A 13,681-nucleotide genomic window follows, 5' to 3' on the forward strand; every position below is an offset into this window, starting at 1 on the left:
TCCCTCGTTTAGGTGAATTAAATCTAGAGGTTAGACCTTCAAAGCCAGTGGCGAGCGATAAAGAAGTTTGGAGCAATGATTTTTTTATTCTGAGAGTTATTGAAATCGGTGATGAATTTTCAAAAATAAAAACGTTTTAGGAGCTAATTCCAAAATATTTGAAAAGCGTGAGCAGACAAACAGGAGGTGAATTTAAAAGCGATAGGTAGTCTGGGCTGCCTGGCTGGCGAGTCAAAAGGGACATACCCTCGAATTGGTGAACATTAATCGGAAAGAAATTTCATAACATATGCAATTGGAAAATTTTTAAGAGTAGAAAGAACTACTGGTGTTGAAAGGTGCAGCAGCTCATTCTGCCTGAAATATTATTGATTGTAAATGCACTGAGTTGTTTGTTTGAGCTCTATATTGAATGGAATTCGTTTAGCTCAGTCCGTTCCCTAACTGGTTTATGAGAAAAGTGAGACAAACAGCGTGGGACTAATTCTCTCACTGTCTCAGGTATCCATAAAGGGCATTATCTCCCCTACTCACCTGATCTGTAATACTATGGTGCCTCTGGTGAGTAAGATTTCGCTCGTCGATGTAAACCATCATTAGCATTGGCATCTGTTGCCTTGAATATTTGGTCACAATGGCCGAAAAGGGGAGTGAGTCCATTTCGTACTCATTGAATTCCGCATCAAAATATCCTGCGACAAAACTCGACCTCTTATTCCAATAAGAACCTTCTGTTCCTGCCAACAGCAAAACTACCTGTTATGCCTTTACCAGCTGTACTGACAACAATCAAGCTCCACAAAGACATTGATCTAATACGTTCACTTGGTTCAATGAACTTGGAAATGAAATGATATGAATCGTGATAAACAGATATTCCCAGAATGTAATTCAGTGCAGGGTCAGCGATTTGAGAAAGGTCATCAAGCTGAACCTTCACCTCTGTTTCTCTATCCACGCATGGATATTCACCTGGCGAATATTTGAAGCTTTTCAGTTAATAATTGACACATTTCCCAAAGACAGAACATTTCCTCAAACCAGAAACTGGAGTTTTCAAATAAATGATACTTTACTCAATATTGTTTTCAACTGCGTTTCAGTCTGATGCTCCAATATTTCCTGGTCAATGACGGTAGCAGTATCTTCAGATAAGCATTGAACTTACAACCTTGGCATTTTACACATCTTAAAGTACCAAGCACTGACAAATTACGCTTCTAAAGCCGCAAAGCGAAGAGGTCACATGATTTGCTCCTACTTTGGCAACTTTAACTCAACTGCTTTACTTTTGGTGTGATGATTAAAATCCCGAGCACATGAAAACAGGCCCTTCGGCCCAACAAGTCCGAAGAATAACCCACTCAGAAACATTTCAACCTGACTAATTTGGACTGTGGGAGGAAACCCACACAGACAGGGGGAGAATGTACAAATTCCATACTGCTACCCAGGGTTAGAATCGAACGCGGACACAGATGCTGTGAAGCAGCAGTGCTAACTACTGAGCCATCATGATACCCCTAAACCATGTGCTTCTGAAATTAAAGCTGACAAGACGAGGTGAAACTGACATGGACCAGTGATTATTGACGCATCAGGTTCAGGAAAGGGACACAAAAAATATGCAGAATGGAATTCATGGGGTTCTGTTGGTTCTGATGTTTACAGTCAATGTTGCATTGCCGCTGTCGCAGGGTTTTTCTTTCGCTGGGCTTCTCATCGGCACAGAATTCAAATCAATGAAAGTTCACCAACCTCCTTCTGAAAGTTTATACAGGTAACACAAAACATATTGCATTCACCAATAATCTTCACCATTCCGTCATCCAAGAACATGTTGCATGGTTTCCATGAGTATTGACGATGCAAGAATGTTATGCAAGAATAAACTCAATTACACTTTAAATTGTAAAGTAGGTAGAATGCAAAGAAAGACTCAGCATGTCAGAAATTCATGTGACCAGAATTGCAGCCAGCAGAGGGGAAATCTGTCCCTGAAGCCCAATATCCACACGTTTGCTTACTCCATGTTTTCAGTTGGAAACCTGTGTGAAGGAGTATGCAAGGTGGGCGGCACGGTGGCATAGTGGTTAGCACTGCTGCCTGACAGCGCCTGAGACCCGGGTTCGATTCCCGACTCAGGCGACTGACTGTGTGGAGTTTGCACGTTCTCCCCGTGTCTGCGTGGGTTTCCTCCCACAGTCCAAAGATGTGCGGGCCAGGTGAATTGGCCATGCTAAATTGCCCCTAGTGTTAGGAAAGGGGTAAATGTTGGGGTAGGGGTGGGTTGCGCTTCGGTGGGTCAGTGTGGACTTGTTGGGCCGAAGGGCCTGTTTCCACACTGTAAGTAATCTAATCTGACAGAGCGCCTGAGAGGATCCGCTCTAAAGCAGCAACAGAAGTTGTATATTCCGGCTGTGGGAGTGGTGGTGTAAAAGGGGGGAATTTGTTATTCTGTGGTATAGATTCACATTGCCCTCATTATGTTATTGCTGAAAACACTGTAAGAAACAGCACAGAAAGAGAGGAACAGGAGGAGACTATTCCAAACACCTGTCCTACCCGCCATTTGATATCATCATGGCTGACCTAACAGGTCTTTCTCCAGCTCATCTTCAACAAGCTGTCGCACAACGGGATAAAGACATTTAAGCAATCGAAAAACTCTGTGCAACGTTAGAAGGGAAATGTGTTTAGAGACAGTGGGTATCTGCACGAAATTTGCAGATTTTGCGGGCGAGCGTCTGATTCTGGTCTGATCATGTTTCAAACGATATTATTCCATCAAAACTTAGAACCAAGAGGTAAGGAATTTCTTTTGGTCAGTAGCAGGAGCAAGAACCCCAGACGACAAGAATTGGCGATGAATCAGCAGAACATCAATGATTCAGCTGAAAACTGAACTAAATTCCAGTTCTGGTGCGGTTCAAACCCACAAACATTTAATAGCAATGTTACCAAATTTGTAGAAATCTAGCACGCTTTTCATTGCGCCACAGAGCTACGCTCGCCTTAATTTTACTGCACCCAAAGTTGTGGTTGTCGTGGATATGCGGAGAGTTTTTCAAGAAGTAGATCTTCTTTATATGCAAACAAAAACCGTGACACTCAGAAAGCAAATACTTGAATGTCTCCAAACCTCAGTGTGCGTGGCATTTTACATCTTTTCTTTAATCATGTTTTGTTAGCTGATCAGAATGTCCAACTATGTTAGTCAGAATGACCTTACTCCAGCTATACAATAAACTAATGTCGTTAGTTCCCATTATCGTTGTACTTCTGCCAATAAGGTGTTTCCTTATTCTAGTTAATATTATTCTACTGCCACCTGTGCTACAATGATCTTCCAACCCAGACTAACCTGTCACGATTAGATATTCAGATACCCAATCTATCACAATTTTTTTCCTGTCCCAAGCTGAATCTACTTACTACTGATTTAGTATTTAATGTCATATCCTGTTACAAGCGTCTCAGGCAGGCTGACTCTACTATTAATTAATTATTGAAAGGCAAGTCCTAAGTATTTAATGCCACGACATGTCCCAACCTGCCATGATGCTATTTAGTTGGCGAGGCAGACTTTATAAATGGTTATTATCTCAGCATGCCATCGTAACCTTTCAGCCCTGTTGGATTCTGCTAATTGGTGTAGGAGAATTCTACAATTCTTACCTTCTCCTACGACACTGGCCACATCTTGCCCCAGTGACCTTTTGACCGAGTGCAGCATTGTGCACATCCCTTGGAACAGATCGCACGTAGTTTCCATGCCTTTACCCTTGCCATGCTTTCATGCTCTGTATTTTTGTACAATGTTTGGCTCTTCCATCAGACATCTATTTCTCTTCACCCAATTTTCTAGTAGCTGGCTCTTATTCATGTGTGTTCTAGCTTCTTAAGTATTCGGATAAATTCACCTGAAATATTTTGATTACTCATAACTTTACCACACGTTCAAACAGTGAATTCTAAATAAACAAACTCTCAGAGTGAAAACGTTCTTCCTATATCTCCTATGAGCATTCTCTCCCTTGCGTTTAACAGAGATCCTTTTTTTTAACTCTTCCAATTAGAAGTTTATCCCTATCACACATATACATCTCCTTAATGTGCACCTTGAACACTTCCTCACTCAGCTTTCTCCGCTCTCAGATAAAGACCCTGAGCTGAGCTCGTCTATCTTTGCCATGGCAGTAGTGTCGTGCTGGAAAAGTATAGCAGGTCAAGCAGGATCCGAGGAGCAGGAGAATCGATATTTCTGACATAAGCCTTTCATCAGGAATGAGTGTTGTGGTTGGGGGGCTGAGGTATAAATGGGACGGGGTTGGTGTTGGGTGCAAAGTAGCTGGGAAAGCCAATAGTGGATGGAAGGTGATAATTCCGAGGGGGAGAGCTGAATGTATCCGGAGGGTGGTGCCGAGTTGGCTGCTTCAGACTGTGGTAATGTGAGGGGAGGGGAAATGAGGAAACCGTTGAAATCCACGTTTATCCCGCGTGGTTGCAGGGTCCCAAGGCAGAATATGAGGCAGAATATGTTCATCTTCCAGGCATCAGGTGGTAATGGTTTGGTGGTGGCTCATGCCCGGAACGTCGATTGTCCTGTTCTGCAATTCACATGACAGGAGAGATGTGAAAAACCAAAGAACAAAAAAAGGATAACATTAGATTCAGTGTTAATAGAATTAGAAACCGTGCAGACAGAAAAATATTTGGCCAGATGAGTCTGCACTGTGCCTGTAGAAGAGATTCACACTCCACCACTCCATCTTTCTAAACCCATATTTATGGTCCACCTCCAGAAATAGAAATTACTCCGAAAGCTCAGCGAGTCAGGCAGCATCAGTGGACAGTAATCAGAGTTAACATTGCGAATAAAAAAAATTTCTGAGGAAGGGTCTGTTAACCCGAAATGGTCATTCTGTTTTCCTCGAGCTGCAATTCGGACTATTGTCTCTGATTTACAGCACTTACAGTCCATTCAGATTTTGTTAGCCATTTATCAGAATTGCACACCTTTGCACTGTTGGAAGGAATCAGAGCAGCCAGAGGAAACTCACACGGAGAGAGAGAACAGGAGTGTGCAAATTCCACACAGTCAGTCACACAAGTCTGAAATCGAAGGCGGGTTTCTGGCGCTGAAACGTGCATTTTTACCCACTGAACCCTTCCAATATGCAAGCGCGCATCCTGGAAGCGGATTGAACCCGATCTCACGCTGTGACAGGCGGTGGTACTACACAGGAATTGTATGCAAAAAGAAGCGAATTTGTAAATACTGGAAAGTAACATTCGCTTAACTATCAGAACTCTTTTTAAAATTACTTGGCCTATAGCCTTGTCTGTCTTGGCATCACAACTTCACATCTGAATGCTTCTGAAAGTTATGAGGATTTCTGCCTCTTAAAACTTTACATTCACTGAGCTCCAGATTTCAACCAACCGCTGTTTCAAAACATTTGTCCGCACATTCACTCAAATCTTTCCTCTTCTATCCTTTAATCTATGACACCCTACCACTTCCCCCGTGATCGATCTTACCATCAAAAAGAAAAGTTTATTTCAGACTATGCCATCCATATTCCTTATTATTTTGTACATCTCAATCATGTTTCCTCTTAATTTCTTCTGCCCTAAGAAAAACGCTTCCAGTTTATCCAATTTCTCTTCAGTACAGAAACTCTTCTAACAGACAATATCCTGGTAAATTTCTCCTGCATCGTTTCCAGTGCTATCATATCCGTGCTCTCATGCAAATCGCAGAACTACACACAATGGACAAGACAGAGCTAAATGAGCAAGTGAAATAAATTATGCAGAACTCCACAGAATGATGTATTTTCGAATACATTTTCTTTTTCTTAGTGCTACCCTGTGTCTTTTTCCAGAGCCTGATATCTCAATCACCTCTGGTCCATGTTGTAAAAGCTGCTACACGAGAATTCATCTCACAGCCACGGTATCGAAATGGATTGACTGGTTTGAAAGTGAGCACGTGGTTCTTCTATAAGGGCACAGAGACGCATGAAATGCCAAAGCTGGGAGTGTTCCTGGTCAAAAACAGGGAGAAAGATCATGTTTTTCTCTGTTCATTAGATTATTAAGATACAACAGCAGCATTAACCCGCACTGCAGATTGACTCAGCTGTAACGTGCTGAAGCCATAAGTGGGAGATCAATTAATTGAAAGCATTCTCTGAAATTTTCCTTAACAAAGTTTTGTTACTTTGGCAGTAAGATCTCTTTTTGATCACATCGTCTCAACATCAGCCTCTTGCTCACAGTAATCACTCCAATCCAGCGTACATCACTTTCATTCCGACACAGCCACACCTCATATTCTCATTACCTCTGTGATAACTGGAACTGACAATGTCATTCTCTGAGATGCAGCAATGTAGCATGAAGTTGGTAATGTAGTGAACAAAGAAGAACAAAGAAGTCAGAAACCTTACAGCCCAGGAACAGGCCCTTTGGACGTGGAAGCCTGAGCTGATCCAAATCCACTATCTAAACCTATCACACAATTCCTAAGCATCTGTATCCCTCTGCACCCGACCTACTCATGCATCTGTCCAGACGCACCTGAAATGAATCTATCGTGCTTGTCTCTACTACCTCTGCTGTTAACACGTTCCAGGCACCTCTCTGTGAAAAATCCTTCCAATGTGTACCTCTCTTCAACTTTTCTTCTCGCACCTTGAGCGTGTGACCTCATTTATTCCATCACCTTGGGAAAAAGCTTATCTCTATTCACCCTGGCTATACTCTTCATGAACTTGTAGACGTTAATCAGGTCCCCCCCCAATCTCTCCTCAGAACAAGCATCATCCATGCCAGGCAACATCCTCATAAATCTTCTCTGCACACTCTCCTAAACGTCCACATCGTATTGGTAATTTAGCAACCAGAACTGTACACAGCATTCTAAATGCATTTTAACTAAAATCATGTACAATTTTAGCATGACCTGCCAGCTCTTATCCTCAATGCCCCGTCCGGTGAAAACAAGCTTGCCAAATGTCTTCTTGTCCACTCGATCCACCTGTGCAGAACGTTCAGTGTACAAAGGACCTGAATTCCCAGATCTCTCTGCTCACCAACTTTACCCAAGGCGCTTCGGTTTACTTGTCTCTCGAAGTAGATTTCCAAGAAATGCATCACCTCACATTTGCCTGGATCCAACTCCATCTACCACGTTTCCGCTCAACACTCGTATCTCTCAGTATTTCCTTCATTCTTTGACAGTCCCCTATGCTTTCTGCTACTCCACCAATCTTAGTGTCATCGGCAAAAATAATGGCGATATTTGGGCCAGCAACCCCTAGAGACTGAAGCGCGGCAGCTGCTGGTAATTAGATTCGGTGAATAAAATCTGGAATATAAATCAGCTCAGAGGAACAGTGACAAAAAGTTTTAATTTGCTAGAATCCCATTCATTCATGTCCCTTCAAAAGGGAAATCTGCCGTCCTTAATGAGACCTGCCAACATATAACTCCAGACCCATAATAGTGCTGTTCACCCATAAATTCCCTCTGGCTAAGCTCAAGGAGAGTTAAGGATAAACAAGAAATGCTGTTCAGACTATGATAACCACACTCTGTGTGAGAATAAGGAAGGATACAAAAGAATCATGGATGATGGGGAAAATCGGAAGTCATCTCAGTGTGGACTCAAATTCAATTGATTATCCAAACTAAATAGACAAGAGGATACCCACGCCAACATGAAGTCAGGTCCATGGGGACAGGGTGTGTCGGAAGGGATTCAATTACCCGCTGAATGTAAACTCACTTGCTCAGTCACTATGCGGACCACTCCCATATGTGAGAAGGAATCAGTCAGGAGACCAACCTGCAGAGCTGCCATCAAGTTTACAAATGACAGCAAGGGTCCGATTCTGCTGTTGTTGCAGGTATTCATCCCATCCAGCAATGAACCATGCTTGGATGCCTGATTCTAGTGGAGTCCTACTGTTGCCTGATGCAGATCAATAATTCAAACTTAGTTGTAGGAGTCATGTTTAGAAGTTTACAGACGATGCAACAATTTGTCATGTAGCTTACTGTGATGAATAATATCAGGGACTGCAGGGATGTATCAATTAACTGGAAGGGAAAAACGGCGAATGGAATTGGAGCCAGACCAATAAGTGGTATTGAATGTGGGGAGTTGAAACAATATCAGTGAGGATTCTGCGTGATGTCAGGAACAAAGAGATCTTGGAGTGGACATTCACAGATCTCTGAAGATTGTTGGACCGGGAGATCAGTTGTTTGAGAGATTTTGTGGATATTTTCGATTGTTGCCCACTGGCTGAAGATTATACTCAATCTTTAGCAACCGCCAGTTTTGGAATCAACTGATGGAATAAGCGCAAGTCTGGTCAATTGAATAATCAACATTTCTAAAAACTGTAAACAAAAAGGTGGAGGGCTGAAGTTTAAATCTTTGTCCATCAAGACCGCTTCACCACTCAATTAATTTACCACTGCTTCCTCTCCACGTCATGCTGGTATGAACCTTGGAGGGTAATTTGTAAATGGTGACGTTTCAGTGCATCTTCAACCTTGTCGTTATAGTCGGTACAGTTTTTGAACTTTGAAGGTTCTGTCAACAAAGCCTGGATGACTTACTCCAGTGAATCTTCTAGGTGGTGCACTCTGCTGCAATTGTGCCTGGGCAGTTGAGGTAATAAATATTTAAACATTGAACAACGTACAGTTAAGTGACTGTATTGTCGTGGAGGGTGCCCAGTTCCTTCAGTGGAATTGAAGTTGCACCCACCTAGGCAAATGGAGAGTTCTGTTAACCATCTAATTTGTGTGTTGCGGATAATGTAGGCTTCACGGAGACAAGAGTTGTGTTAATAATCAGACAAAATCGACAGACGGACATGATTTTTGTTGTCAACTTCTTTAAATGGGCGTTCAGGTTCCAATTCTCCTAAATACTAGCTCCCAGGACGATTCCATGGAGGAATTCAGTTACAACGAAGCCATTGAATTTTAACCGAATATGCTCAGATTCTCATTTGTCAGAGTAATCATTGCTGTATTTGATCCTTCTGTGGATCAATCCGATTCCAATCGCTTTCTGATTTCAAGTTCCAATTCCCGTCTGCAACTGAAATTTCAACCCGTTTCCTAACATAAGTTTCTCCACCTGCCTTCATTATCTGTAAGGCCGCTGCAGGGCACAACAGAGACTTACGAGGGTGTTTCCAACTCTGTATAAAATGGAACTTCGTGGAATGATTGGTTAGGCTAGGATTATTCTCATCGAAACAAAGGAGGTAGAGGGGAGCTCTATAATAACATAACAACAATTATAAACTTTCAATATTCGTGGAATCTTGACAGGGTAGATACGGGCCGGTGGTTTGCCCTATGCTCTGAGTAGAGCACCAGAGGACATAATCTCAGAATTAGATATTGCCCATTTAATGCAGAACTAAGGAGTACTTTCTTTGCTCAGGGGCCAAAACATCTGTGGCACTTTTCAGCAACTGCTGTTGAGACTGTGTGGTTGGGTATTTTCAAACTGTGCCAAATAGTTAATCAGAAAGATGATGAAACTTTGTCGAGGTAACTGAGCAGAATGTAGTTACGGATTATCAGATTAATCATGAGTTCGTTGAATGGTGGAGCAGACTCCATGGGCTGAATGACAAATTACCACTTGTTTAACATTTGGTCTAACGCCTTATTTTATTCATAAGTTCAGAATTGTGTGGGGATTGGATGAGCTGATAGTAAAGGTTTATTAAACTGATCGGAACGATCAGGAACAAGGCTCATAAGCTTAGGAAGAAGAAACGTGCTGTGACCTGGGGGCAACAAATGACTCTGGTCACAGCATAGGTGGCTGTGTACAGAAACTGTGATTGCAGGAGAAAGTTGGTGGACATTATAATGTTGGCAAGTCAGTGATCACATTGGATGGTGGATTGTTGTATGATTCACTCACAGCAGAAATTTGTGAAGGAATGATAAGTTCTTTCATTGGAGATGTTTCCTGTGTTTCCAATTCCGTGTGACTGGTTGAAATACAGAACAGGTCATTGCGTGAAGTATTAAGTTAACATAGTCATTACAACGCCACTGGATAAACTTGTGCTTCCAATCTCTTGTTATTTTTTTCTCTTTCTGTCGATGTAAATTCATGGAAAGACAAGATGGAATGTGGGGCGGAAAGAAAAATATGTTCCATCTCATGACACCAATTTAATGTACAACTGAATAGAATGACTGCTCTCACTCTTCATTTCGACTTGAATGTGGTGTCGATTATTCGTGAATCTGCCGTGCAGTGAACGGCAAGAACAAGATTCTCGATCCATTGTGTACCAGAGGTGTGACGTGCAAATAAAAACTGCTGGAGTGGTTTATGAACTTAGCAACCAGAGTATGACGTGAACCCGTGAATGTGGAGCACAGCGGTATAATAATCCACTACCATAATTGCTCAGTCTCCTATGCACATTTTGCAGAGAGGTGACATTTGAACTCATCACGGTTACATGTGGTGAAAGTCATGGATGAGAAATTTCCTGAGCGGAATCAAATCCACGCTGTTGAGTTTCTGCTTTCACCAGAATTATAATAACAACAAATTCCAACAAATAGAAATGTTTGCAGACTGAATAGCTGTCATTGATACATTCTGAGTCAGAACTGTGTCAGAATGAAACAGAGAACAAGAATTATCCGTCATATTCAAATCTACATGTGACTCATAATTTCTACAGTCACTTTCTCTCTCACGTGATGAAGCAGCCATGGAGAGGGAAATAAAGGCAATGTTGTCGATCAATGGCCTTTCGGATATGACTGAACCTAAATTGGGTTAAACCGCAAGAAACGCTATTTTGTTCGTTTCATTTCAATTTTGCTGCAACCTCACAATGTTCATTGTAATAATCGCAAGTGAATTAGATTTATCTCATTGGAACGATTAATTTTGTATTCAAATTTGCTCTGACTTTATTTCAGCTTAAGGAAAATACTGCTGGGACAAACAGAGAGTTAAAGTGCAAAAGAAAACCCACCAGTTTTGTTGCTAGTTGCTTGGGCAGATTTCACTGAGTATTAAATGGATCAAACATCATGGTGTTTGTTCTCACATCCTGAACGCATGTGATGAAAGCAGGAAGTCGATCTCCAAGCAACTGGTCACTTCCTATTCATTCTGTAATATCTTCCCTTCCCAATAAATAAAAATCCACTCCGTTCCATTTACAATGTTTTAGGTGGAATATTATGCCAAATCTTTCAAAAAGGAAATTTTTTGGAACCGAATCTTATTCAGCTGCACACATTACAGAAACGTTTTTACATTTAAAGTCAATCAACTTAAACTTTGTTTCACCGCAACTTCCGACCGACTACACCCCACCCTTACACCTTTACCGAGCCACACGCTGTCTCTCTCCCTGTGAAATTTATTCCTTGCATGTCACCAAATGTGCCTTTCCAATTACTTTGAAAAACAGATTCTCGGAGTGACAGCGATTCTGTTCTCATCATTTCTTTGCCCTTCAAAGGTTTTATCAAAGGTATTGAATGCCTGACATCTAAATGTTTACTTACTTGAAAGAGGCAATTTTCCACCTAGTTACGGTGTCTAAACATTTCATAACCTTAAAAAAAAACCATTAAGTCTTCCTTGGTTCAAGGATAACTGTCCTCAATTTTCCAAGAAGACAAGTGAATAAAATCTCATCCTCAGTACACCCCCATCAGCATCTTCTCTACAGGCTTGACACCCCAGTAAACGCCATCGTTACCAATTCATAGAATCTCAGAATCCTACAGTGCACAAAGAGCATTTCAGTCAATCGAGCCGGCGTCGACTCTCTGAAGAGCATCTCACCCAGACCTAGCTCCCCTCCCTATTTCCTGCTATTTCACCTGAAGAAGGGGAATCCCTCCCCATGATGATGTCAAATAAACCTGTTGGAGTATAACTTGAAGTCCTGAGACTGACCTTATCCCCGCGTTACCCATAGCTAATTCACCTAACTTACTTAATTCGCTCCCTGGACACAAGAGGGCAATTTAACTTTGCCAATCAACCCAACCCTCCCTCTGAACAGCAGTGTGAATTACTGAGACAATGTTCCATCATACTGAGCAAATGCTGTATCATTTTCTAATGCTTTTATACCCTGGCAATAGCCTAATCAAAACAAATGAACCCAAATTCAATGTATCGAAATGCTACTCTGTCCTTTACAATTTCAATCGTGCTTCGGGAAATGTTTCTGCACTCATATTTTAATGTGTTTATGTTGTTTCTTACTCAGCTTCCTGCTTCTAATAAACATTTCAATCCAGAACAAGTCTGTCAAATGGTTTTCATTCCAACACAGTCACAAGATGAAGTTTGCAGAAGTCACGCGTTTGGCCGTTCACTGACACTCTGCCTCTCTGAGAGCTGCAGCCCTTCCCCACCTTTATTCAGGCAGCACTGTCCTTCGTGTGATATGCCCCATCGAGAATGGAAGGACAGGTATCAATACTCGCACTTGGGAATGGCGCGACAGTTTTAAAATGTTTACTCTGTCCCCAGTGGAAAATTGAGCCCTGTGACAGGCGTGGACACGAACTATTATACTACTGAGGACAGAAGTGTCAAAGGAGGCCCTTCAACCAAATGTGGCCACATTGTCAAAGACAACTGCCGAATGAACATTTCAGAATGCTTATCCCACAGCCTTTTATGTCTTGGCATCACAAGTTCACATCTGAATGTTGATTCAGGTTATAAGGGTTTCTGCCACTCTGAGCAATTCAGACAGTGTATTCCAAATTCCAACCACCCACTGGCTGAATAAAGCATTTTCGCACATCTTCTCAAATGTTTCTGTCTTTCTCCTGAAATCTCTGTCCCCTGCTGATCGACCCGTCCATCAATAGGAAACTCGTTCAGTCAACCCTGTCCATACCCTAACTCAATCATGTCTCCTCTACATCTCCTTTGCACTGCGACAAACACTCCACTCTGTCCTGTCTTTCTTCACAACCGAAACTCTTCATCCCAAACAATATCCCGGTAAATATCTCCTGCAAGATTCTCAGTGTGATCACATCCCTGCGATAATGTGACATGCAAAACTGCACACAAAACTCTTGCTTGAGCCTAATGGGCATTTGTTTTAAAATTTCTGGATTAGTATGAGGGCGATTCTGTCTAAGCAGAATTTATTACCCATTCCTAATTGCCCAGAAGGCAGTTGAAACTCAACCATATTGCTATGAGTCTGAAGTCACATGCAGCCCAGACCAAGTAAGGAAAACAAATTCCATCCCGAAATGACATGAGTGAAACAGATTGTTTTTTCAACAATTGTCAATGGATAAATAGTAGTCATTAGATTCTTCCTTGCAGATACTTTTTTTAAATACAAATTTTAAATGATGGCATGGTGGGATTCAAGCCCGAGTACCCAGACTATTACCTCCGTCTCTGGAATATCAGTCCTATGAAATTATCACAAGACCAGACTCAAAAGCTGATTTTTTCCAATACAATCTCTTTTCCCCAAAACTGCCCTGGGTCTTTTCCATGAGCCTGATGCTCCAATTGGCTCTGGCCAATGTCTGTAAAAGCTGCTTCATGGGGATTGATTTCACAACTGCGGCATCGAAACAGATGAATTTGTTTGAAGGTCCT

Source organism: Hemiscyllium ocellatum, unplaced genomic scaffold, assembly GCF_020745735.1.
Source record: "Hemiscyllium ocellatum isolate sHemOce1 unplaced genomic scaffold, sHemOce1.pat.X.cur. scaffold_388_pat_ctg1, whole genome shotgun sequence".
NCBI lineage: Eukaryota > Metazoa > Chordata > Chondrichthyes > Orectolobiformes > Hemiscylliidae > Hemiscyllium > Hemiscyllium ocellatum.